At 38.3% G+C, this 23,608-nt stretch overlaps 1 protein-coding gene across 9 annotated transcripts in view; it reads left to right on the forward strand.

The window, feature by feature from the left end:
• EYA4 (EYA transcriptional coactivator and phosphatase 4) overlaps positions 1 to 23,608 on the forward strand; it is a 288,680-nt gene that overhangs the window by 183,754 nt on the left and 81,318 nt on the right. The window lies entirely within an intron of this gene.

Here is a 23,608-nt window from a genome sequence, read left to right on the forward strand (position 1 = left end):
TAAACTTACTAGCTTTTTTCATTAAAAAATATGTAAAAGTTTTAGTATCAGTGTTTTTTGCTTTGAAAGGGAATACAATTATTAATTTTATCTATTTCTTATTATGATACTGCAAACAGATAACAGCAGAGACAAATATACATGTGTACCTACTTGCTACCTATATAAGGCCTTATAATCATTTTATATTCACTATGGATCATAAAAATAAACACTACAAACTCTGATGAGGGTCTCTATACTCCTCTAGATATCGACCCCGTTGCTCCTTGAGAAAAATAATATCCTGAATTTAGAAGTTATCATTCCCATAAGTGCATTCACATTATATTTTAGTACATATTTATGAATTCTGAAACAATATATAATATGCTTTTGCCAGTTTTAAAAATCCACATAAATATAAAATTATATGCATAATGCTGTGACTTTTAAAAATCTAACATTATATTCTTTATATTTATTCCTATTAATACATGTAGCTCTAGCTCATTTATTATAACCGCTGTATAGTATTTCATTGTAATTATATGGCATAGACTATGCTCTCTTTTAGATAGACATTTAAGTTATTTCTAATTCTTAACTCTTAGAAACAAACAGTGTTATGGAATAATTTTTCTGGAGTTGAAACAGAAAAGAGGAATTTGGGGACTTAGTGCAAGGTACTTGCTTCACCAATTATTGTGTAATACAAGTTTTAATAACAGTAAATTAAAATATTAGAATGTGTGCATTCAATAATAACATTTTGTAAAAATATTTCAAAGATTTCAGTAAAAATTAATAAATACAATTGGTAGAATATCCCTCTGCCTGCTATTGGCTTTGCTGCCTCCCTAGTCTTTAGTTCCCACAACCCGGAATACCCTTGGAATTGCCCCTTCTGACTTGGCTGGCCCTATAAGGGCTTCCTGTCTTCCTGCTGAGTTTATGCAGCTTTGAGTGAAGTTCTTTCTGTATCTCTGGCAACAGTTGTGTTTTCTCTCTCTACCCACCTTGCCCACTCTCTGACTGCTTCCCATCCCAAAGGAGAGATGTGTTTTCAGATGGCACTTCTCATCTCTACAGCCTTTTTTTGGAGGGTGAGTGGCTAGATATGGGGCGATGGGGAACACAAAGGGAAATGCTAAGACACAAGGGGTTTTCATGAGTGGTAAAATGACTGGAGGGTTTGCAGGAGGGGCAGGGAGGAGAAAGAATAAGGAAACAGGAAGGAGAGAGGGAACAGGGAAAAATCTAGGAGGGGTGGACTAAGATGTTTTAGTTTCAAATATCAGTATTTATGCAAAATACACAAAAATATATGCTAGTACTTTAAAATGGCACCTATTAATGGAAAATTAAAAACTGGTGTTATAGTTAGTAGTAGTGTAAACACATTTTCAACTTTACTAGATAATGTAATATTTCTTTCCAAATTGGCTGTACCAATTTACATTCCCAACAGAAGTGAGAGAATTACCCATTTTACCACACTGTAATTAACATTTGACCTTTATTTGATTTTGTAATGTTTGCCAGCCTGATAGGTTTGATACAGTGTTTCATCGTTGTTTAAAGTTATAATTCATTTGCTGATTATTAGGAGAGTAGTGAATACTTGTCCAATGCATTTTTATAACTTTTATAATTTTTAAAATGAATTTTATTACAAAGGTAATATAGTTTTATAATATCATTAAAAACACAAGCAAGCAAAAGTAGAAACTTAACCCATAAGTCGCCACATAAACATACCTCAATTTGACATACATATATACCAATGAAGCCATCACCACAGTCAAGATAATTAACTTATTCATCAACCCCAAAAGTTTGCTCCTGCCCTTTAATATTTATTCCTCTCTACTTATTATTACGAGATCTTTGGGGTGTCAGTTTTCTAGCCAGAAACCTCTGTGATCATGGTGCCTTTACCCAGGTTCTTGTCCTGCATCCAGGAAGAATGAGGTACACAGACAAGTGAAGGGTGAACAAGGTAAAGATGAGCTTTATTTAGTGTCACAGCAGGTCAGAGGAGACCCACAGTGGGTAGCTCCTCTCTGTAGGTGTGTCATCCGAGGAGTGTTCAGTTCTCAGCAGAGAGGAGGCTCTGGAGAGAGTAGCCTCTCTCTGCAACTGGTTGTCCAGATGTCTGCAGGTCTCAGCAGAGAGGGTAGCTCCTCTTTCTGCTGGTCGCCCTGTTGTCTCTCTGCCCCCCTTTGGCCATCCTCTGGCTGTCCTATGCCCTGCTCTGGCTGAGCCCAGGGCTTTTACAGACCTCAGAGGGAAAGAGGGAGGAAGTGCCTGCCAAATGGTCCATGGGCAGCCATTGGTGGCCCAGAAGAGGCACCAAGATTCCCCACTCTGGTCCACAGGACTGGCGGCCCAGCCCCCAGCCTTCAGGCCCTCCCTGGCCTGAAGGTGGGGCCTTACCGAGGATCCTCCTCCTTCTGCCTCCCACTGCCATTCATGGCCCCAGGCTAGGCCCCAACCCCTGCTCTGATCTTGGAGCAGGTGCCAGGAGCAGAGAGAGGCCAGGCAGTGGGAGCAAACACCCCCCAACCTATAAGGATGGGGGTCGTTCCTGGGGGCCCCGAGGGTGCAAGTGGCAGAGACGACCAAGATCCTGCACCTGGGAGGGTAGGCACAACTGCACGCGGAAGCTCCCACCCTGCCAACTTGGAAGGGGCGGGACTCCTACTTGTCCCCGGCTCCTGCCTTCTCTATGGAGTGGGAGGCCCAGGTCTGCAGCTGTGGGTCAGGCGGCTGCAGCTGCACCCAGGAGGGCAGATCCTGCCTGTTCTTGGCACCCCCCAAGAGCACAAGGAGGCTTGGATCCACAGCCATAGTTTGGGCAGCTGCAGCAGCATCCAAGGAGCTCCCGCCCACTCAGAATGGGTGGGGCTCCCACCAACCAGCTCCATGGAGTGTGCAGCTCCAGCAGTGTCTCCCTGCTACAGCCGGTGTGATGGCATCAGCTACTGCCATCACTACCACCTCCCTCCCTCCAATCTCTCGGCAACCATGGATCTTCCTTGATAGTTGCTTTCAGAGCCTTCTGTGGTTGTAAGTGTGTATCAATGGGTCATTCCTTTTATTGCTGAGCAGTATTCCATTGGGTGGTGGTACTACAGTTTATCCACTCACCTATTAAGGGACATGTGTGTTATTTCCAGCTGTTTAATTGACCACTTAATCTTTCACAGAAGAATATATATATGTGCCTATAAATTTTGTCATATGCAAAATGTTAAACTGGAAATAATCCCTGTTATTATTGCAACCAGTGCCTGGGACAGGACATGTATAGGTATTCAGTAAGTAGGTGTTAAAGGAACTTAGACATGTTTTGGCAAAATCTGCAATCTAATTAGGAAAACAAAGCAAGCAGACCTAAGAAATTAAAGTGCACAGAGCAGTTGAACTGAATGGAAATCAATAATATAATAATATCCATCTTTTACGCAAAGGTCATGACACTCCCCCACCTCGCCATCAGCACTTACTTGGAAGTCTCCCTTCTTTCAATTCAAGGCATCCTAAATTAAATCACACATCTTTCACTGAAAACAGTCTCTCCACTTTCTTCCTGTTTTGTTCAAATCTTTTCCAAACTACTGAGTTCAAAACCTGAATTATTTTTGTAATGTCCCTCTGTTCACATTTAATTAGTTTCCAAGTTCTGGTTATTCTGCTTCCTAAATGCTCCCACTTTGTTGCCGCTATGACTGCTTTAGTTTAGCTCTAACCATCTCTTAGCTCAGCACTTAGTCATCTGTCTTGCCTCCTTGACTGTTTTTCCCCTCTCTAATTCAGCTTCCACACGGTCATCACACACTTTTCCGAAGTGTAATTTTGACCATGCTGCTTTGTTGCTTCTAGCTCTCCATTTGCTCCTCATTGCCTATAGGCTAAAATTCAAACTTCGTGGGATAGCATTGAAGATGCTCTATGCTTTTCACACCTTCTCCCTGACCTCTATCATGCAGAAATATTTAACTGCTTGCAGGAACGTGAACACACGATGCCCTTTCCTATCTCAATGCCATTGAATAAACCTGTCCATCCATCTTCTGGAATGTTTCGCCAACTTTGACCAGGAGAAAACTCAGAACTCAGATTTGAAGCCTTCTTTTATCTCCTGCATACATGTACGTTTACAGAAAACTCAGTAAAGTTAACCACTCCTCATCTATGCCAAGTGTCTACAACACTGCCCTTGCACTGTTGCCAGATCTTCCATGCTAGACTGTGACCACAGCAAGTGGCTTTTTACCTTTGAATCTAGTAACAAGTACAAGAGCAGTTACCTAATAGGTACTCGGCAAATATTTTGGGTGCTCAATAAATACGAGTAACTCAAATTGTGGTGCTCAATAAATACAAATAAATGAACATGTGACTGAGATAATCTGATCATCAAGTTGTAATATCCCAGCCAACATATGCCTCTTGTATTTTACTTGTTTTCACTTGTCACCACCACCTCAGTCAAAAACCATTTAATTTTCTTCCTGAATTTTTGCATCAGCTTCCTAACCTATGTCAGTAAATTATCCCTCTTTTCTAAACTATAGTAACACAGATTAGCTAGACTAATCTTGCAAAGACTGCTTTAATTATGTTATTTCCCCATTAGATTCCACTGCCTGGCTTTCAAAAGCTCTAGCTACTCTAATCAAACTTTTTTCTATTGTATAACACAGTCTCCATTTCAGCTAACCCATTCTTCCCATTTGCCCATAGCAAGCTCTGTTCTTTCCAGCTTGTGTTCCAGTGCTCACATTTATCCTTTTGCCTGAATACCCTTGTCTTCTCTTCCCATCTGTCTGAATTCTACTAACTATTTATGCCTTGCTAAAGTTGGCACCTGCATCATATCTCCTTTCTATCTATATCTATATCTATCTATTTATATCACATCTCCTTGGAATTTCTGAACTATAGCAATTTGCTATTCAAAGCGAATAGCAGTTACAATGTATATATTTTCTCTGTATATATTGGAATGTATATTTTCTCCCCTACCCTACACTAGAATATAAGCTCCACAAAGGCAGAGAATTTTTGTCTGTATTGTCTGTAAAGGAAAGCCAAGGGCTGAGACACACAATATTTCTTAAATAAGTGAATGAAAGTATGAAATTAACAGTTACATGGTGCTGGTTCAAATAATCCTCATTTCCTCGGAAGAAAAGCACTTTGAAGAAAGTATGAACAAATTTGAATTTCTGAATTTTAAAGTATGTGATACTTTAGAGGCAATTTCTTGAGTGGAATCACAAAACCATATTCACTTATCTAAAATGTAGCATTAAAGTTCTGAATTTTAGAACCACTTCTGAACGTCATGATTTCTGTACAAGATAGTGTCAATTAGTCAATCATGTTTTCTGGAATTTTTATGCATTAGTATAAATTGAAATTAACTCAACATAGTTCTATTACAGATGTGGATAAATGGAGCATGAAATGACATGAGAACATTCTACTCAAAGTAAAAAGTAGATTCAGGTTCTTGGATCCACATTAGTGTGATGATATCTATATTTTGACAGGAGTAAGGCCATTTTTGCAAGTCTTTCCTAAATTCCATGATTGTTAAAAGGAAAAAATTAAAGCTCACTCTATTGAAGTCCTTAGCTCAAAATTTGACACGTAGTAGATATGTGTTAAATAGTTGAATGGAAGCCATTGGAGAACCATTTTTTTTTTAGGGGAGGAGTACTTCAGAAGTGCAGTGACATAGTTCCAGTTGAATTTGAGAAAAAAATTATGGTAATTGTCTAAAGAATGATACAGAGAGAAGACAGAAGATAGTAAAACCAGGAAGTTCTTTGTTCATTCATCAAGGTTCAGTTATAAAGCATCTACTACTTGGTATATACTTAGGGCTGAGTGAACAACTAAGATTCTGTTATAAGTATAGCCTGCTGGAAAAACTTAGATGAACAATTATGATGACAAAATTTAAGAGTGATTGGGGGAAAGGAGTGAATACTTTGGAATCTATTCTGCTAGAAGTGCTGATAGTACTTGGTGAACTGTAAAAATTGAGGGCTTGAAGACACACTCCAGTGTTCTGATTTGAGAGACCAATTTAATAATACAGTTAGAGATAAGAGTATGAGAAAGTATGAAAGGAATGATGATGGGGTTGGTTGTGGACATATGAAGTTAGAAGAGTCTATGGAAAATCCCTGTGGAGATAACCAGTATAGAATTATAGATAAGTTCTGGTGCTCAGAGAGATATGAGGGCTGAGGAGGGATGAATTTGGAATTAGTCAACAAAAAATAGTTGCTGAAAACATAAATCCATGTGGAATTTCCCCAGAAGGGTGCTTACCTCATTGAGATGAAATAAGGGCTGAGGCTGCAGATAAGGACAGCAGAATGTTAAGAGGACAAGAATGACACACAAAGACAGCACATCATGGCCAGATGTGATGTCAAGAAACCAGGAAAGAGTAGTTGTATCACTTAAAATGATTTCAACTACAAGTAATAGAGAACCTGACCCACCCACTTTTAAGCAATACTGTAATTTATCTGCTCTCATAACTGGAATTCCAGAGGTAGACTGGCTTCAAGAGTGGTTGATCCAGGAGCTCAATAACTTCAAGAAACCAATTAGTTTCCTTTGTCTCCTTTTACTCTGCCATCCATGGCTGTGAATTTGTCCTACATCTGTTTCTCCTCTGGGAATAGAATGACTGGTAATGCAAGTCAGACTACATGCTTCCTTGTTTATATTCAGCAGAAGAGGCAGTTTGAATAGGAACCTCTCCTAGAAGAATGAAGAGGAACTTACCCCCAAGTCTCCAGCAAAGTGCTCCTTCTGTCCCATTGGCACAAATTTGGCAAACTAATGATTCCCAAAACAATTATTAATTTAGATTAAGATTTAGGCCTCCATCTTCTGGGGCTGAAGGTAGATTTAGCTTCTTTTTTTTTTGTTTTGAAATGGAGTCTTGCTCTCTCACCCAGGCTGGAGTGCTGTGGCATGATCTTGGCTCACTGCAACCTCTACCTCCCAGGTTCAAGCGATTCTCCTGCCACAGCTTCCCGAGTAGCTGGGATTACAGGTGTGCGCCACCACACCTGACTAATTTTTGTATTTTTAGTAGAGACGGGATTTCACCATGTCAGTCAGGCTGGTCTCTAACTCCTGACCTCATGATCCATCCACCTCAGCCACCCAAAGTGCTGGGATTACAGGCGTGAGCACTGCACCTATCCAGATTTAGCTTCTTTTGAGGCACCTACCTTTGCTGGTGAGAAGTGAATACCTGAATAAAAATTAAGATTCTGTTAGGTAAAAGGAAGTGAGATAGTTAATGTGTAGCCAGACAACAAGGAGCACTACAGAAGCATTAGTAAGCTTAGGAGGGAGAAAGGTTGAGGAGAAGTTATTAACATTGTCGGATACCAAACAAGGGTCAAGGGAAGAATTAAGAAGAGGTGGAAAAATGCCGATGAGAGCAGTAGACCCCAGAGACACACCATGGATTCTAATTAAAGTGGATAGAGGGTGACTGTGAGGGGAAGAGTAGATACGAAGAATTGAGTCTAGTTTCAAGATTCTGAGTTTTGAAAGAAACGATAAAAATAATAGCTAGAGGGGGAAAATAATGAGAATCAGGGGTTTCTTTTTTGTTTTGTTTTCATGATCATCAATTAAATGTTTCAAAGTTAGTCAATGATTTCTAACTGGGCTCTGATGAAGGGGCTTTGAGTGACCAGTTGTATGAACTTAGTCAACTTGTCAAGTCTCTTTGACTTTTCATCCATTGAAAGGGAGAAAAAGAAAGCTGTTTTTATCCTATGGAGTTGGTGGATTTCAGAAATATTTTTCTTCAGTTTTCTTTTATTTATAATTTCAGCTTTTAGATTCACAAGTTACATGTGCAGGTTTTGTTATATGAGTAGACTGTATGATGCTGAGGTTTAGGATATGAATGATCCCATCACCCAGATTGTGAACACAGCACTCAACAGTTAGTTTTTCAACCCTTGCCCCCTCCCTCCTTCCCACCTTGATTAGTCCCTAGTGTCTATTGTTCCCATCTTTATGTCCATGAGTACTCAATATTTAGTTCCCACTTGTAAGTGAGAACATGTGGTATTTGGTTTTCTGTTCCTGCAGTAATTCACTTAGGATAATGACCTCTAGCTGGTACATATATACCATGGAATACTATGCAGCCAAAAAAATAATGGGATCATGTCCTTTGCAGAAATGTTTTAAACAAGAGAATATTGTTTATATTTTAGGTGTAGGTGTTTAGGAGATATTTTAAATGTTATACTCCATCAAGGCTTCAATACATTTGGGGGAAGCAGAAAATAAACTAATTTTACTTTCTACCTCATTGTTTGGTCTGAGGCTAAAATCCATGTTTTATGGAGAATACAATAAATTTTTAAACTTCAGATAGAACTGTGTTTTTTACAAATGTGTAGAAAGTATAGTACCTAATGCGTGGTAGAAACTCATTAAATAATTATTAAATTATTCTACTTTTCATATTTAAGGACAAAAATTATTAGAGATTATCCATCAATCAGATTATAAAATTCTTTATACTGGAGAAATTTCTTATACCATGTTTTTTATTTGTCAGAGAATTGATTCTAAAAAACAATAAAACTATGCCACAAAAAAAGCTAGTAATATTGAGTAGTGCAGTAAAACCTGGGTAACTAAGTCTAACTAGGTAGGTTAATTGAAGTTACTGGAAAATTTATTCATACATTCAATAAGTGTTCATTGAGCACTTACTATGTGACAGGCATTGTGCTAGGCTTCTTGCTCTCATAGAGTATACATTCTAGAGGGAGAGCCAATTAAATAAATTAATATACAATATGTCAGGGAGATAATTGCCTTGAAGAAGAATAAAACGAGATAATGGGATAGTAGGCAATTAGTACAAATGTTTTCATTTTGTATGAGGAGAGCAGGAAGGGAATCTCTGAATAGGGGATGTTTGAGCTGAGACACAGGACATGGAGGATGGCTGGGAGAACTGTGTTCCTGGGAAAGGGGAAATCAAGTGCAGAGGTCCTAACCTGGGAACACATTGGGTGTGTTTGACAAACAGCAGGTTAGACTGGGGAGATGGGATGTAGGGAATTGGGGCTCTGTGAGTGAGGGGAATCACCTAGGAGATGAGGTCAAGAAATGGGGCATCACTGTGCCATGTAAGGAAGCAAGGCCTTAGAGACTGTGGGAGGAATTTGGGAACTACTCTAAGAGACATGAGAAGGCATTAGAGGGTTTAGAACAGAGGACTGATGGCACTGAGCTGGTTATTACTGTAACTGCCTTGGGGAGAATAGGCTGTTCTAAGGCAAGTGTGGCTTGGGGAGATAAAGTTCAAACAAGTGTAACTTTTTGTTTCCTTGAAATATATAATAAAGTAAAACTACCTATTCAGCGAGTTTGTCCAAGTAGTAGCACTGTCAGATCTACTATAATAAATAGATGATAACGGTTTGTAATTAGCAAAGTAACTATTCATATAGAAATCATTCAGTTGATGCTAGTTGACTAATCACTCCTCATGCAATCTTACTCTTGTATTTGATGAACTTTGTTTTGAAGCCAGTGCAATATGAAGTGCACCATCCCTCCTCAGCAGGGACAAATTACCACAGATTATTGAGATCAGTCTCCTTAAAATTAAGTTATTACAACATTCTGTTGTAAAGAAAGAATTATATTGCAGGCATTTTTGTCAAGCTTTTAGGAACTGTTGGAGTGCTTTAAATTTATAGCATTGTGTGTTCCCCTAAATGTTCATGGTTGGAACACATCTAATTTTATGCAATATTTAAAAACTTTTTTGGCAGTGAGATTCATAGGGCAGAAGTTACAGAATGATTTCATTTTGGAAAATAAGTAAAAAGTAAAGATAACACATGAGCCCAATAAAATACTCCATTTTCTTGATTTTTTTTTTTTTTTGCCAATATCTTTTTCATGAGGGCAGACCATGGTGCATTATTCCACCCCCGCCCCCAGCATTTGCAAACCACCAGTCATTTCCTTAGGGACCTTAACAAATGGAAGCATTGAATTCTCTTCAGTCAGTGGTGCCTCCCACCTGGGAAAAAGACAGCTCTGTAATTGAATCCCAGCATATGCATTGTCATCCCTCCTGCCTGCTCTCCTGGTGCTACAGCAAATTAAAAGATCTCCAAGGCTCAGCCTGCCTCCCAGCTGCCAGCCCCTGGTAGACATGAGGGAGCCAGCAGGGACCAGGTGGAGCAGTTTTGAGTTGCACTAAACACACGGTGCAAGGAGATTGGCCATAACTTCCCAATTGAATATTTATGCCAGCCCCATTTCCCATCTTGCTCTTTGGCACTGTCGCTGCATTGTGTTTGGATCAGCTTTGTGAAGTATTACACCAGATGAGAAATGGGCCCAAGTTCCTATCACTAAGACGACTGGTTGACCTTTTTTTTTTTTTTTTTTTTCATGGAGACTATCATGTTATAGTATCAAAATTTGGGGCAGTGAGGGAGTTCCCTGACATCTCCTGACACTGCTGTTCCATGAATCGTACACAACTTCAACCATTGCTTGCTATGGAGTGGAACTTTAATGGCTCCTATTCAGGGACAGACAAATATACTCTGATTTGTATATTACTGCATGTTCATCTTTTTTTTTTTTTAAGGTTTTATTTTTGTTTGCTAAGGTCAGGGACTTATGACAGGGCCCTCTCATCACATTTCACATTCTGATCCCTCGTGGCAGGTGCTAACTTCCTTGCTCTCAAACTGAATGGGTTGAGTAACCTCATAAAGATACAGAATGTCTTGGCAGAGAAAGGAAAGGACTACAGAATGCCTGTCTATGGAAGAGTCTCAGTGTTATTTAGTTATTAGTTAGCCCTGTAAACCCGAGAAGATATTTGGAAACCCATCTACACACACCCATTAACTTTTTCTAGGTGGTGGATCACAGACTTAAATTCATGTTCCTGATTCCTAATCCATATTGTTATCTAATAAAAGCACATTCCTTATGTAGATTTTATCATGAAATTTGCTTAAAAAAATCATTCTCTTCAATTGTATTTTTGTATAACATAATAAACTATAGATCGGTGAACCACTGAACTTCTTGTGAATTGTGGGTTCTAAAATGAAATTCTCAAATGATTAAATTAAAATAATTAGGAAGCAGTGATAATGAGAAGCCAATGTAAGTTCTGTAGGCAAAAGACATGCCAGAATAACGTCATAGTCTTTTGTGACAGCAGTACCAGAAAGGAAGGGCAAAGACATGCGTTACACTTAGAACACATAGAATTTAGCAAAGCGCATGCCAGAGGCTCAGATATTTATGAGAAAAAGACAGAAATTAGCTCAATAACTATTCCCAATGAACTGATATAAATCTGGAGGTATACCTCTAGTACCCTCTTTAAGACCTGTCCTTGGCATTGCGCTTTTCAACATGACTACAGGCATGCGCCACCATGCCAAGCTAATTTTTGTATTTTTAGTAGAGACGGGGTTTCACCATGTTGGCCAGGATGGTCTCCATCTCTTGACCTCGTGATCCGCCCACCTTGGCCTCCCAAAATGCTGTGATGACAGGCGTGAGCCACCATGCCCGGCCAACAAGTTTATTGTGAGGGCATTGAGGGCATGCTAAGAAAGTCTATAGGTGAGATAGGAACTTCACTGGGAAAGACGACATTGAACAGCAGAATCAGAATCTAACAGACAGGCTGAAACAATGGACTCAAGTCCAACAAGATGGCATTTAGGAGAAACACATGAAAAGCTGTTCATTCAGGTCCCAAATGCCAACTGCATGTGTAGTGAGCGACTGGGAGGACACAGGGCTCTCAAGCACTTGGGACAAAGACTTGGGAATTTCACTGGCTGGGTTTAGGCATGAATTAGGACTGCACAGTGTCTGAGGACAAAACTAATGTACTCTTCAGTCTACACTGACAAGTGAGAGTTGTAATAGCCTTGCCATATTTTGGACCACAACTGTATGACTGTGGGGACTACTGTTAAAGAAGAATCCTGAAGATCTTATGGAAGAGAAGCCTAGGAAGGTAAAAGAGTTTGAGATGAGTGTACTGAGGGAATTGGAGATGCCCTCTGTGAGAGAGAAAAAGCTATTGGGCAGGATGGGTCATTGATGTGTGAAAGACTGTTATATGAAAGAAGGTTTAGACTTGACCCATGACAATAAATGAATTTTCTTGGACCAAAGTTTCAGGGAAGCCCTGGATAGAAAACTTTCTAATAGTATAAGTTATCTGAAAATGAAAGGGCTGCCTCTTAAGAAAATGATTTTCTTGACACTACAAGTTTTCAAATAGACAAACCAGGCTGTTTTATTGTCTGTGTTGTAGAAGTGATTGTAGTAATAAAATTTATGAAGGATGCACTATAGGCCAACCTTTGGATACTTTTTTGTGTGTGATCTTATTTAATTCACACATTAGCCTTCCAGAGGTTATTATTATCTCCAATATTGAGACTAAGGTCCCATGACTGGTAAATGAGACAGAGTTTAAAATTCAGGTTTTAGTTGACAGTAGAGACTCTTAACACTGCTCTCATAGCCTTAAGCACAATACTCCATTTTGCATTTGAGGACATTTAATGCCCCTTCAGAACTGGAAATCTGATCATTTTAATAGGTTACCACCTTTTTTTTTTGTACATTGTATCAATGCTTTGCTCTTGTTAGTATGACATTCTAGTATTGGCAAACCTAGATTTGTTTATCCTGTGAACAGTTTGATCTTTACTGGTAGAGTTTTTTCTTAGAAAAGAACAGTGATATGTTTCTTAGTATAATTGATGGCATTAAATGTTTTGATTGTGGTCTTATGGCTTTACTCCACTACTTGCTAGAGGAAAATAATTTTCTGCTTCATTAATGATGGTTTGAACTGATCTGACAGAAACTGAATCCTGTGCCATTCAAATAATGCTTGGAAAATCCATTGGATTTTTGTTTATTTCTTTGTTTTCCGATTAAGGGGGGCTTTTAAAAACAAAAATTTAGGGAAATGCTTCTGGTTTTTGGAAACATTTGTTCATATTTCTTGGGGGTGGAGGAAACTGACATGTTTTAAATTTGTTAGAGTCATAGTGAACAAAGGGGAAGAGTTGCAGGTCTCAAGTATAGAGCTGTAGGCCCTGGAAAGGAAAAATTGTAAAAGTGTCCAGAGCACAGTGTGTTCATGGCTTTATTTGCTGTTACTCCGAGGCCTGAGGTCACCCTGGCAGATGGGTCACTTGCACTGCAAGCACTCATGCTGGCTTCAGGGACAGGGATGAGGTCACTGGCACCTTGCAAGAACAGCTTCCTTTCTTTATGCATACCCCACTTTCCTGGTCCTTGTTAAGGGTCTCTTTCCTCCTGCAGTTCCCGTCTCCACAGCTGACCCCAGTGCTGACTGTGTCTGGGGAAATGGGTTGGTGAGGGCCTCCTTCTGGGACTATCTGTCCACCTGATCAGTGATATAGACACTGTGCAGCAGAGAGGAGCCACATCTCCCAGCCCGCCTGCCAGCAGAGTAACTGCCTCAGGGTTACAAGCTGTGACAAGTGGTTTTTGGATCCTAATCTGAAATATGTCGATTTAACATGACCTGGCATTGTTACCTGATGTTTTTAAATGCCCGTACTTTTTCCAGAAAGTGGGAACTGATACACAGCAGTGGCATGCCCTACTAATTTTCATAAGATCTAAATTGATCAGGACGCTTTATTACTTTTTTTATTCCACAATATCTTTTTCCTCTTTGCCTCTAAAGTGCATGTGTGTGCGTGTGGCATGGGAGTGAGAGTCTTTGAATGTCAGGAATGCTTTTGCATTTCTTGGGTTGTGAACAACTGATGGAGTCAACTAATAAATAAGCAGGAACATGACTCATTACCAGGATCTGTACAGAATGAATCATGGCTTCTGAGTTCGAGTAGACTCTAAAGTGCACATTTTAAGGCTTCCCCTTTCTTGGGTTTGAAGAGGATATTTCAAACTATTAGAAAGAAATTCCATCTATGCTACAGAAAAATTGCAGGAAAAAAAATCCCCAGAAACTAGTTGCATGTCTTTACATTTTTCTTTCTTTTCCTTTTTTAAGTTTTTGTATTTATGGCTAAGTTCATTTATTTGTATTGTCCAGAAAGATGCTAATATTCAAATGGCCTTATGACATAAGGACCACTAACAAGGGATTGAAATAAACATCCTGGAAAGAAAGAATGACTTTAAATATTATGAGCAGTGTAAATTTGGCAGAGCAGATGCTTATATTGACTTTAGTAACCTGAAAACTATTCAAAATGTTTTATTTCAGGGATATGCATTCCTGATTGTGATTTCACGGTGTGAATGAAATAAAGTCACTTAAATTGATAGAAACAGTCTGAGCTCTGGCATCAGATAAACATGAGTTCAAGTTCTGGTGCTGCTACTTTCTATCTGTGTGACCTTGGGACTGCTGTGTATCCTGTCTGAGCCTCAATTTCTTCATCTATAAAATGTGGAAAATAATGTGTATATTAATATGTTATTTTCAAGATTAAAGGTGATAATATATATATGAAAAACCAAACACAGAATGTGTCATACTGTATTAGTCCATTTTCAAAATGCTGTAAAGAACTGCCCAAGACTGGGTAATTTATGGAGGAAAGAGGCTTAATTGACTTACAGTTCCGCATGGCTGAGGAGGCTTCAGGAAACTTATAATTATGGCAAAAGGTGACTGAGAAGCAAGGCACCTTCTTCCCAAGGTAGCAGGGAGGAGGATGAACGCAGGAGGAACTACCAAACACTTATGACACCATCAGATCTTGTGAGAACTCACTCACTATCTTGAGAATAGCATGGAGGAGACCGCCCCCATGACTCGATTACCTCCACCTTGTCTCTCCCTTGACATGTGGGGATTATGAGGATTATGGGGATTACAATTCAAGATGAGATTTGGGTGGGGACACAAAGCCTAAACCATATCACATACAGTGTATACACCATAAAAACTGATACCCATTAATCGTTTTCTGTTGCTTAAACCTAAGGTAAAATTTATAGATTTTACATTCTGTATAAATTGGAATTAAAAGGAATCTGAAGTGTCACAATTAAATTAATCATAAAACATATAAAAGGAAATACAGGAATATTTTTTTTTTTTTTTTTTTTTTTTTTTTTTTTTTTTTTTTGAGACAGAGTCTCGCTCTGTCGCCCGGGCTGGAGTGCAGTGGCGCAATCTCGGCTCACTGCAAGCTCCGCCTCCCGGGTTCACGCCATTCTCCTGCCTCAGCCTCCGAGTAGCTGGGACTACAGGCGCCCGCCACCGCGCCCGGCTAATTTTTTGTATTTTTTAGTAGAGACGGGGTTTCACCGTGGTCTCGATCTCCTGACCTTGTGATCCGCCCGCCTCGGCCTCCCAAAGTGCTGGGATTACAAGCGTGAGCCACCGCGCCCGGCCGACAGGAATATTTTTGCCATATTCTTGGTAGCAATAGTGTATCTCTGTTCTCTGAAGACTCTTTTAGTTGCAAGAAACACTGACCTACCTAAATGAATTCAAGCATAAGTAACTAAATTGTAAATATCTAGATAATTGCATTTCGGTTTCCCGTGGACTGGAATGTAAAATGCCAAGGCTATTTTTATTTTGAGGTTTTTGTTTTTCAAGGGTAACATTTTCAGTTTCTTCTCTGCTCCTTTCTATGGTGTGTGCTCCATCCTTTTATTCCTGACGGATGTTCCTTCTTTACTCAGCTTGTATGTGGTCCAGATTGGCTATGCGCCCCTACACTACTTTGTGGCTTCAGTGAAATCATTAAGCAGATACCTCCTCCAGGATCCCTTATTCGAATTCATCAAAACCCAGCTAAGAATTTCTGATGACATTTTCTAGAATCTTTAAGATTACATTAATTTCTGTCTGTTCCACTTTATGGACGCTTACTGTACTTTAATTTTCTATTCACAGGACCCTGCTTTGTCATTTAGATGGTAAACTCCTTGAGGGTAGTAGGGCCATGTTTTCTTCACTCAGCAATCCTAACACCTGTGACAGCGCTTTACATGTAATAAGCAACCATTAATTTGTTTGATCACTTAAATTAAAAGTCTTGGCCGGGCGCGGTGGCTCACGCCTGTAATCCCAGCACTTTGGGAGGCCGAGGTGGGTGGATCACGAGGTCAGGAGATCGAGATCATCCTGGCTAACACAGTGAAACCCCATCTCTACTAAAAATACAAAAAATTAGCCAGGCGTGGTGGCGGCCACCTGTAGTCCCAGCTACTCAGGAGGCTGAGACAGGAGAATGGTGTGAACCCAGGAAGTGGGGCTTTCAGTGAGCCAAGATGGCGCCACTGCACACCAGCCTGGGCGACAGAGCGAGACTCCGTCTGAAGAAAAAAAAAAAAAAAGTCTTTGGGTTGGGCGAATCTAGTAGAAGATAATGACATTAGGAGCATTTAGTGTTTACTGTAATTAAGTCTGTTATCAGGGGTGTGCTACAGATACTACTTGGTACTGTTTTTGAGCTCATCTTTGTTCTTGGATTTCACATCTCTTTTTCTTCTGTTTGTTCCATGATTGGCAAATCTTCTGATTCCTGACTGCCATTTAAACTCATTTATCCCAGTTTTTCACACTTAAATTCACCTTGTCACACTCACATGCTTGATTTCACAGCTGTTTCTAAGATGGTTATGGCTTACACACCATTTCACTCATTCATTTATTACTGAAATGTTTCTTGAGAAACTGCTTTTCTTGAGAAACTACTTTTTCAGGCAATAAGGACATAGCAGTGATTCACTGGAATGAAATAATACAAATTAAAATCAGCAAAGGAAAAAGGCATATGGGGCAGAGTTCAGGAGAAACCGAGAGTTAATTTCCAGTTGTCTTCTGTCCAGAGTTGTACAAATAGCACTTATTTGTCCCTGCAACAATGTGTGACAGTACATTCAGAGTGTTGCCAATGGTGGATGCTCATCCAAGCCTTAGTGCCCAGGGGTCGCTATTATTGGAGGTCAGTTATATAAACATGTCTGACCACCCATGTGGCTGACCTTCATTACTGTTTTTAGCCCCTTCAGAAGTCAGACTGATTCTGCGTGGCCTAAAGCCCCCACCAGGAATCACATTGTTAGCATAGAGTGTCTGGTGTGGCCCAAGCCTCCAGCTAAACACAGATACTCTTATAAGTTAAGATATTCCAAGGGCTTAAAGATTATCTCTCAGGAATTGGTCAAGGGACAAACCTTTCTTTTGAATGTGCAGGGTTTGGACAATACACTTTTTACTGCACGAGGGCTAACCTCACTTATTTTCTTTCTTCTCTCAAGGACCAAGCCCTGCGCCATCTAAACAATTGTTTCCAACGTTGTTTCCTCAGTTTTAGTTTTATAGTGGCAATATTAGGTCCCCCAGTTACTCTATCATAGACAGGAATTATAGTCAAGTAATTTGAAAACCTCTTTATAAAATGTTATTTCATTCTTACTACTTCCTTTCTATGCTTTTGAGTATATTCTATAATGTGCCTATATAAAAATGTACATAATTCATTAGCACATATAAATGACGCCTAAATAAATATGTACACATATTTGAGGTGCTTACTTTTTTTATTCAATTAATCTAGTAGTTTGGAAGCTACTGAGTTTGACAGCTGTTTATTTGCATCTTTAATAGGAAGGGCACTTCAGGAGTTAACAAGATAAATGAAAAAGAATCTTGTTATCACAGACATCCTGTGGCAGCTTTTTTTTTTTTTCATTTGTTTTCTAGAAGAACGTGTACACAAATGACAGTAAGTTAAGACAGAGTGTGAAAAGTGCTGCAGAGGAAGGTAAAAATAATGCAACAAAAATATGACCGTGTGACCAGATAACTTCTGGTTTTGAGGACCAGAAAAAGCCTCATGGAGAAAGTAGCATTTCTGAGGTATTTAAACATTGATTAAGATGGTTTTCAGGAGCTATCAGACAAGAAAGATGCTGTACAAGCTAAAATTATGAAGGGGAAATTGTGACAATAGTAAAATAATCATTTTTGACACAAGAAACTGTATACTAGGTGATTACTTGAAGATAAAGCTGAATGGAGAGTTGTGAATGTCTGGGTAAGGCATTGGCACAGGATAGTACTGATTATATTTGTAAAGAGAAGACATATAATAAGAGCTAAGTTTGGATTTCTTGGAAATCAGATTAACTTTATTTTTGTTCCCCTCTATGCATTTCTTATGATTGGCTTTAATAAAGCATTCTCTTATTTTCAGAATTTGACTGGTGTGTTTAGCTGTGGTTTTTCTTTTTCCTACTTGATGTTCATGGTGCTGTAAAGGCTCTTGGGTTGATGTTTTTCATCAGATTTGGGAAAATTTTGACCATTACTTATTCTAATATTATTCTGTATATTCTCTTTCTCCTGTTTTTTTGATAATATTACACAGGTTACTTATACTCAATTAAGTTTCCACTCCCACTTTTTTCCTCTGTGCTTCAGTTTGGATAATTTGCATTGGCCCAGCTTCAGATATCCTGGTCCTTTCTTTTACAATGTCCAATATGCTGTTAAGTCCACTCAAATAATACTTATGTAATATATTGTTATTTTCATTCTAGAAATTTTATTTAGTTCTTTTTTAAGAGTTTCCATTTCTTCTCCCTGTGCAATATAGAGATACATACTCTTATAAATAAAGTTTCAGTGCTGCAAAAGAAATGGCACTCGAATATAAAATTTTCTTTTTAATTCTCAGCAAGGCAACATACTTCTAGAGAAGGGTGCGCCCTTACAGATGGAGCAATGGTGAGTGCACACCTGGACAACAGAGGGAAAGGGGTTCTTATCCCTGAGGCACGTAGCCCCTGCTGCCGTGTCTTTCCCCTATTGGCTAGGGTTAGATGGCTAAACCAATTCTGATTGGCTAATTTAAAGAGAGTGACAGGGTGAGTGGTCTGGTGGAAAAAAATGGTTATGCAGGGTGGAGAATGAGTCAGGGCGGAGCAGGTAGCAGGTAATCAGAATGAGTTGGGATGGAGCAGGTAATCAGAATGAGCCAGGGTGGAGCAGGTAATTGGAATGAGTCAGGGTAGAGCAGGTGATTGAAATGCATCAGGGTGGGCAGGTAATCGAAAAGGGTTGCTTTATGAGGAAGTTAAGTTTAAAAGTAGAAGGCAAAGAATTGAACATACTGACATATTGATTCTTTGAAAAGAAATTTAAAACTCATATCTAACAATACATATATATATGTTATATACATATATGTATTGATCTATATATGACAGATGTATATATGGCAGATATGTATATATTAATACCTATATATGGCATATAGATATTTATATACCTTTTGTGTGTGTCTTTTCCTATAAAGTTACTTAATATATTCACATTGGTTTTAAAATCCTTATCTGCTAGTTTCAACACTTGGGTCATAAACAGGTCTGCTTTTATTTAGTGTTTTCTGTCCACTAGGAGTCATATTTTTCTGCTTTTTGTTAGGTCACAAAATATTTATAATGTTCTGAACATTATATACAATAAATCAATAGAGATTGAAGCATAGTATTTTTTTTGTTTGTTTTATTTCCCCAAAAAGTGGTAGTTCTTTCCTCTGGCGGTTAAGGTGAGGATCTGTTCACTGAGACCCTTCCTAGAGTTGAGCTTAACTGGAGCTAGACTGTGATTAGCCCAACTTCCATCCCTCTGAAAAATCACTGCTTTTATAATTCAACATTTGAACTGGAGAGGCATTGACTCAAGTTATAAATTTTTAGTTTTTTTTTTTTAGTTAATATTTTTGTTTAGTACTGGCAAGGTCCTTATATATGTAACTTTGGTAAATTCACTCAGTTCTAGTAGTTTGGGGATTTGGGGTATGAATTTCCCAGAATTTTCTCTATAAACAATTAAATCATTTGTGAATTAAAGTTTTTTCTTTCTAAACTTTGCTTATTTTATTTCTTTATTTTTGTCTGGTACTGGCTAAGATTGCTAGTAGAATATTGTGGTGAAGTAGGAAAAGCAGATGTCTTTGGCTTGCTACCGAAATAATTCAGTATTTCATCATTGAATATGATATAAGCTATAGATTTTTCAAGAGTGCTTTTATCACACAGAGGAAAAATACTTCTTTTCTTAGTTTGCCAAGAATTTGTATCATGAATGGATGATGAATATTGTCAAATTTTTTTGCACTCATGGAAATAATATATTGAATTACATTGATTTCCACATGTGAAATCAGCTTTACATTACTGGCATAAAGTGCACTTGGTCATGATATTTTTCTATTGCTGGGTTTGATTTGAGAATATTTTGTTAAATATTTTCTCATCTGTGGTTATAAGAAATATATATCCATATTTTCTTTTCTTAAAATTGTTCCTTTCTGGTTTTGGGGTCAGGGTAATTCTGTTCTCCTACCATGGAATGAAAAGTGTTTCCTTCTATTTTTTCTGAAAGAATTTGTAAAAAAAAAAAATCATTATTTAAAAAAAAATTTTTTTAAATAACAATAGCAAAAAAAAGTTTGCTAGTATTTATTAATTGAACCATATGGCCCTGGAGGTTTTTTTGATAAATATTTAATTATAAATTCAGTTTTTTAATCAATGCAGGACTATTTAGATTTTCTATTTTAATTGGATCAAGTTTTATAAACGTGTCTTTCAGGAAATTCACTGATTTTGTGTGTCTTTGAAGTAATTGGCATAATATAGTTTATAATACTTTCTTATTACTCTTTTAAAATCATTAGTATCTCTCATGATCATCTTTTGGATTTGTAAATTTTCTCTATTGTTCACAGATTTTGTTTCAATTATTTCTACTCTTTATTGTTTCCTTCTACTTACCTTTTGTTTAATTTCCTTTCCTTCCTCTGGTTTCTTAAAGTGGAAACTTAGGTCACAGATTTTAAATCCTTCTTCTTTTCTAATATAACCATTTAAAGGTATAAACTTCTCATTAATCACTACTTTATTTACATACCACAGTTTGATTTGATCTTTTCATTATCATTTTGTTCTAAATATTTATTATATTTACTTTGTTTTTTTTTTCCTTTGGTTCACAAATTATTTAGAAGTGTAGTGTTTAATTTTCAAATGTTGGGGATCTTTTACATATCTTATTACCATTGCTTTCTAAATTAATTCGTTGTGGTCAGATACCATACCCTGTGAAATTTCAACTTTAAAATCTATCAATATTTACTTTATAGCCCAGCTATAGCCCAGGTCTATCCTTTTGGTAGATGTTCCATGTGCACTTGAAAATAGTGTGCATTTTATAATTATTGGGTATTAGTGTCCTGGAACTGTCAATTAGGTCACATTGGTGATAATGCTTTCCAAATCTTATGTGTATATTTTTTAAAATTTATTTTCGTCTACTTTTCTTCTGTTGGCTACTGTGAAAAGTGTGTCATAAAAGCTCCAACTATGATCATAGACTTATCTGTTTCTTCCTTTAATTCTGTCAGTTTTTGCTTCATGTATTCTGTAACTCTGCTTGTAGGCACATGTTATATCTTCTTGAATAATTTATTGGTTTTCATCATTTTCCAATTCCTTTCTTTATATTTGCTAATAGTCTTCATCTTGAGGCCTATTTTGTGTGATGTAATATTAGCTTGAACGTCTTTTTTATGTTAATTATCTGCATGGTATATCATTTTCCATTCTTTGACCCTCCACCTATTTGGGCCTTATCACTTTTCAGGTTCCCAGGATGCAGATGCTGAGATGTTTCCTGCAGGAGTTTATTTGGATTGTGCTCTCAGTATTAGTTCCTTTTGAGGGGCATGAAGGAAGCAGGGCTGGATTAAGAGACATTGATCTGTAGTACAGTTGCAGCAAAGGTCTCAGCTAGTCTTATGAGAGGCCCTAGACTATGGTGACCCTTAGGATAAGAGGGAATAGTCATTTTACCCCTCCATTGACCAGTCAGTAGATGAGGGCTGCCCTCAGAAAGAGTGTGCTCTTGGGCACAGTGACCTCCTTTAGTTGAGGGCAAGTTTTGGAAAGGAACTCAGTTGAAAGCTGCCAGTTGGTAACACTCTCAGCAGCTATGGGAATGAGTTCTTCAGGATGTCTGGGCAGCGTACTATAGTAGCACAATATGCTGATATTTAACGTGCTTCTCTCGTAGATCCTCCGTAGTTAGGTCTTGGTTGTATAATCTAAACTGACCATAGTCGGCTTTTCACTGGAGTGTTTAGTCCATTGATATTTAGTGTAATCATCAATGTGTTTGAGTGCGAGTATGCCATCTTGCTTTGTGTTTTCCATTTTTCATATATATTCTTTGTTTCCTTCCCTTTTTTTGGCTTCTTGGGGTTAATCGAATTCTTTAAAATGCTATTTTAATCGTTCTGTTGGCTTTTTGTTATACCTGATGGTATTTTTCTTAACATTTAATGCTAGGGATTACTCCATGTACCCTAAACTTAACCTCTTATCCAAGTTTAATATAACACCTCATGCCAAATGAAAGAACCTTGAAAAATATAATTTCACCCCACTTTTTGCTGTTGTTGCCACATATTATATAAGTCCCTGTGTACAATGCCATTATTTTTGCTTCAATAGGCTGTCTTTCATGAATTAAGAGAAAAATAAAAGATAATCTTTTATATTTACCTATATATTTACATTTATGTTATTCTTAATTCTTTCCTGTAGGTCTGAGTTTTCCTCTGGTATCTTTTCTTTGAGCTGAAGATCTTCCTTTAGTATTTGTTATAGTTCAGGTTGTTGGTGAGAAATTCTCTCAAATTTTATTTATCTTTATGTTTCTTTCTTCCATGAAAGCATGTGTAGCTTCTTTGGGCTACTGCACAGTTCTTTTTCCTAGTTTCCTTTTCTTTTTCTTTCTTTCTTTTTTTTTCCTTTGAGACAGAGTCTCGCTCTGTCACTCAGGCTGGAGTGCAGTGGCACGATCTCCGCTCACTGCAAGCTCCGCATCCCGGGTTCACACCATTCTCCTGCCTCAGCCTCTGGAGTAGCTGGGACTACAGGCGCCCGCCACAAAGCCCGGCTGATTTTTTTTGTATTTGTAGTAGAGACAGGGTTTCACCATGTTAGCCAGAATGGTCTTGATCTCCTGACCTCGTGATCCGCCCGCCTCGGCCTCCCACAGTGCTGGGATTACAGGCGTGAGCCACCGTGCCCGGCCTCTAGTTTCCTTTTCAAAAGATGGTCTCAGCCCTTCAAGAATCCCAATTTCATTTTATCCCAGTTGTAGCACAATCTCTGGAGCAAACATAAGTCAAAGTCCTATTCCTGAATGTATATTAAAAGTGTTGCAAAACCAGCTGTCAGGACTTGAGCTCATTTTTCGGCTCCCTGGGTCAACAAGGTCAGCTGGAAGCTTCTGCTTGATTTTGAGTTCACACTTTATTTGTAGCTACTGATTTCTTCATATTGGTGGCAGGTGATGCAAAATTTGGGTAATTAAACATTTTCAGCTCTCTAGTGTGTAGCTAAGGATATGCAGTTTAGGAGGGTAGGTATGCATATCAGCTTAAATTGCCAAGATGACAGAATCTCCATTTTTTCTTCCAGTATTATATGG

The sequence above is a fragment of the Symphalangus syndactylus genome, chromosome 2 (genome assembly GCF_028878055.3).
Source record: "Symphalangus syndactylus isolate Jambi chromosome 2, NHGRI_mSymSyn1-v2.1_pri, whole genome shotgun sequence".
Classification (NCBI taxonomy): domain Eukaryota; kingdom Metazoa; phylum Chordata; class Mammalia; order Primates; family Hylobatidae; genus Symphalangus; species Symphalangus syndactylus.